The sequence below is a fragment of the Cucurbita pepo genome, chromosome 14, assembly GCF_057944985.1.
Source record: "Cucurbita pepo subsp. pepo isolate OVF chromosome 14, ASM5794498v1, whole genome shotgun sequence".
In the NCBI taxonomy this organism is placed as follows: Eukaryota; Viridiplantae; Streptophyta; class Magnoliopsida; order Cucurbitales; family Cucurbitaceae; genus Cucurbita; species Cucurbita pepo.
The window spans coordinates 11,108,440-11,112,489 of record NC_141811.1 but is presented as its reverse complement, the minus strand read 5'-3'; the positions used below and the strand labels follow the sequence as shown (position 1 = coordinate 11,112,489).

The following is a 4,050-nucleotide window of genomic DNA, read 5'->3' as shown; positions in this document are numbered from 1 at the left end:
TATGTACCCTCTCATCTCCAAGTTGCTGACATCTTCACAAAAAGTATTTCTCGACCTCTCTTTGAATTTTTCAGATCCAAGCTTCACGTTTGTTCAAATCCGACGCTCAGCTTACGGGGGGTGTTAAGGATAGTTGACCGTTCATTATAAGGCAAATATTTACATTACGGGTTACCATATTTGCCCTTTTATTAAATGCAAATATATTGCATTCATTTATTATTCTTTCCTTTTATTACTATTTTCATATTATTTGTAATTTACCATATTTCTATATCCTGTAAATGATTATAAATAAGAGAACTCTCACCCCATTTAGGTGGGGTGATTCAGCAAACATTCACAATGTAAAGTAAAAACGAATTCCATTGTAGAGCCGTATGTACTGCACAAAAGATGGTTGTTAAAGCTATCTTCTTTATTCTCTTTGACTCATCGTGATCAATCGAGATAGAGATTTTGAGGTTTCATATATGTCATGAAAGGTGATTTTCATTTTGAGGTTCCACATACATCATACTTGAAAATACAGTAAAAAGAACATCTGTGCTTTCTTTAATGCTTTCTTTAATTAAAAACTAAGTTAATTTACAAATATGATCGATCTTATTTCTAAAGTGATTCAAATCTCAAATAAATCTCAAATATTCGTTCAACGGTGATCTAAATCTTATTTTATTTTTTTCATTCAGAGGAGGAACAGAAGAGGAACCTTATAAAGATCGTATTGATTCAAGCACGAATAAATTATTGATTCAAGCACGGGTAAATTAAACGGTATTCCCATAGCAATTGAGATTATGGATTTTAAGTTTATGGAGGATAGTATGAGATCAATAGTAGGCAGAAAATCACCCGTTTGATCTCGTATGCTATAAATCCAATTGTAAGTGATCTCAATATCGGCTAACTCGACAACTTCACATGAAAAATCAACACAAAACCAAAACCTTATTCCTCGTCATTTATAAATACAACAAAGGAGAACCCTTTGTTCACTCCAAATTTATTCTCTAGGACGTAAAAGAAAACTGCCTAATTAAATCTCTTCCTCAAACGATCATCTTTTGTAGAAATAGCTTACGCTCACGAAGAAAGCTAAGGACAAATAATAGGGTTTTGTATCCCAGTAACAACCTGGTTTCACATTCGAACATTCAGATACAACTGGACCTTCACGTCCAGTGTAAGTGATATCAATGTTAGATAACTCCACACCTTCACATGGATAATTAGCACTACACAAAAGCTTGACAACAACTACATTGCCCGCACTACCTTTGCCCGCACTACCTCTGATATTCTTGAAACTCACCTTACTTATCTTGATTTTTGATGGAATCTGAAAACATGAAATAAACACCGCTTAATGAAAATGTTTCTAATTAAAATAAAACAAAGAAAATAAAAGATTTCGTAATTCCAGTACCTTCTTGTTACATTTGTTGTATGGACTAATTCCAGTACCTTCTTGTTACATTTGTTGTATGGACAGTATTCTTGATCCAAAATAATTGGATTGGATTTTGGACGTTAACAAAAATTATATCTTCATAATGCATATCAGTAACCGTTCCAGTAGCAGGAGAAGTCGGCCATGGTTTGATTCTTAGGCCATTTGTTGTACCAATCAATTCTCTTTTGTGTTTTAAATTTTTTTAAATAACTAAAAAAAAAAAATTAACGCAATCATGATTTGAATTAAGTAGTCAAAATTTTATAAATATTTGCACAAATGAATTTTTCATAAATAAGTTTGAAATTTAAATTTTATTTTATTTTGTTTTATCAACTAATATTTAAATTACTTATTTTGAAATTTAAATTTTATTTTATTTTGTTTTATCAACTAATATTTAAATTACTTATTTTTCTTATCCCATTAATTGTCTAATTAAAAAATATCCCTCAAAAAAAAATTTCGGCCTTAAGAGATACTCTAAAGCGGCCAATATAAGTAACGACTTTAAGACTATGGGTCAAGATCCGACTTACATAAATTTATAACCCCAAGTATTAATCCCATTCGAGGATTTGGTTTGAGGGAAGGTGTTGGATGAAAGTGTCCCACATTGGTTTTGTTCGACATTCGAGGATTCGCAGGACTAAGTTTAGAAAAATATAAATTCTCATGATTTGTATCCAAAAATAAGTTCAACGAGGCAAGATTGATCAATACTTCTATTGTTTGGATAAGGGAGATTGAAGCAAAACAAAGCACGGGTAAATTAATTGGATCAATACCTTTTATTTAATTGGATCAATACTTCTTTGGATAAGGGAGATTGAAGCAAAACAAAGCACGGGTAAATTAAATAGCAATTGGGATTATGGATTTTAATAGTAGGCAAGAAAATCGCCCGTTTGATCTCGTATGCTACAAATCCAATTGTAAGTAATCTCAATATCAAATAACTCAACATGAAAAATCAACACAAAATCAAAACTTTATTCCTCTTCATTTATAAACACAAAAAAGGAGAACCCTTTGTTCACTCCAAATTTATTCTCTAGAACGTAAAAGAAAACTACATAATTAAATCTCTTCCTCAAACGATCATCTTTTGTAGAAATAGCTTACGCTCACGAAGGACAAATAAGAGGTTTTTGTATCCCAGTAACAACCGGTTTCACATTCGAACATTCAGATACAACTGGACCGTCACGTCCAGTATAAGTGATATCAATGTCAGATAACTGCACATCTTCACATGGATAAGCAGCACTACACAAAAGCTTCACAGCAACTGCAGTACCAGAACTACCTCTAATATTCTTGAAACTCACCTTACTTATCTTGATTTTCGACGGAATCTGAAAAAACATCAAATAAACACAATTTTAATGAAATTATTTCTAATTAAAATAAAATAAAGAAAATAAAAGATTTCGTAATTCCAGTACCTTCCTGTTACATTTGTTGTATGGACAGTATTCTTGATCCACAATAATTGGATTTTGGACGTCAACCAAAGTTATAGTGCATATCAGTAACCGATCCAGTAGCAGGAGAAGCCGGCCATGTTTTGATCCTTAGGCCATTTGTTGTACCAATTAATTTACAATTTTTGACATAAAGCCCAGCAACCGGTTCTTCAACAAGATATTGTCCTAGACTTCCTACGCTTATGCCGTGTCCAGGTCCACACGTCACATTCGTGACTGTTACCTGTCTGCTTCCATCTCCGAGTGAGATACAATCATCACCAGTACCAATAACTGAATTGATGATATTAACTTCATCACAACGACCCATGTGAATTCCATCACTATTAATACTATTCCCCGGTGCATTTATAGTCACGTGGTCGAAAGTAAGATTCTTACAACCTAGGATATTGACATGAAAATTCAACCTAGGATATTGACATGAAAATTCTTGCTGTCTTTTGACGTTATGTCCCTCACAATTGAATCTTTTACAAAGCTGAACTTCAAACTCTGTAAAAAAACGGTCATGCATGAGTATAAACAATAAATTAAAATTTGCAAATGGTTAATTTAAGTGTATTTACCATTGGAATTCTTGCACACTTGGGGTTTTTATGGCAATCGTTACTTGCCCAAGCTTTTTGTCCTTGTCCATCAAAAACTCCGCCACCTGTTAATGAAATTTTGTCGACATATCTGAACTGAATCCAACCATCACCTGTTATATCTACGGGTGCCATTATTGTTCCTTGCACGACAATATCAATTGGACTTTTGCAAGGACCAAGCATTGTGATTACACCTAACGTGTAAGTCTCTTTTGGAATAATTAATTTACTTTGAATCGGTGAAGCACAAGCGTCCTTCCATGCCTTTTCTAGAATCTGTTCAAAAATCACGAACATAATTAGAAAAGATTTATCATCGTAAAAATATCTAAGCATCGATATATTTGATATTAGTTTTTACCTGAGTTATATCAGCATTAGGCTTAGCACCGTATGTTGTTACGTCAAAAACTCCATCACTTGATTGAGCTGTTCTTATAGAAACGTATAATAGTAACACGAACGATAGAGTTATCAACTTCATGTTCATACCCATCTTCTTGTTATTCAA

At 33.0% G+C, this 4,050-nt stretch overlaps 1 pseudogene across 1 annotated transcript; it reads right to left on the bottom strand.

Moving 5' to 3' along the window:
* Positions 1-2,465: 2,465 nt before the first annotated feature.
* On the bottom strand, positions 2,466-4,050 carry LOC147789582 (exopolygalacturonase-like; annotated as a pseudogene). Its single transcript, XR_015411760.1, has 4 exons — positions 3,901-4,050; positions 3,516-3,815; positions 2,905-3,441; positions 2,466-2,814 (listed from the first exon to the last, which is right to left on the bottom strand). The product of XR_015411760.1 is annotated as an exopolygalacturonase-like (transcript).